Here is a 667-nt window from a genome sequence, read left to right on the forward strand (position 1 = left end):
TCTTCTTTTTTTTTAATGGGTTACTACATTCTCCCCCCCCCTTAACAGAATTCGTCCTCGAATTCTAAGGTTCTGAGGGGCCTCCTTCTTCCATCACAGCATCCTCTCGGAAGAACTCAGGGTGATCGGTTTTAAATAGCTCTTCATCTTCCCAAATAACATGAATCCTGTTTTGTCTTCCCCAGAAAACTTGTACTTGAGCATCTCACGATTCTTCAGCTTCCGAATACGCCATGGTCCGAATGGTTCTCTCCGTTTGGCCATTTGTTTCTGGATGGAACGTCGTACTTCTAAGTAGTTTAGTTCCCAAGGCTTCTTGCAGTGCTTCCCAAAATGATGTCGTGAACCTTATATCGCGATCTGAGACGATGTCTGAGGGTACTCCATGTAACTTCACGATTTGGTCGATGTACAGCTCGGCCAATACTTCAACTTTATCAGTGTCCCGCATAGGCAACAAGTGTGTAACCTTGGTTAACCTATCCACAATCACCCATATCAAGTTATTCGATCTACCTAGAGCAGTAGGTAATCCGTTGATGAAATCCATGGAAATAGAGTCCCATTTCCATTGAGGTATCGGAAGACTCTGCAAAAATCCTCCTGGAACTTGATGTTCCACCTTGACTTGTTGACAAGTTGCACACTGAGCAACCCATTGTGCTAC

Source organism: Brassica oleracea, chromosome C3 (genome assembly GCF_000695525.1).
Source record: "Brassica oleracea var. oleracea cultivar TO1000 chromosome C3, BOL, whole genome shotgun sequence".
Taxonomy (NCBI): domain Eukaryota; kingdom Viridiplantae; phylum Streptophyta; class Magnoliopsida; order Brassicales; family Brassicaceae; genus Brassica; species Brassica oleracea.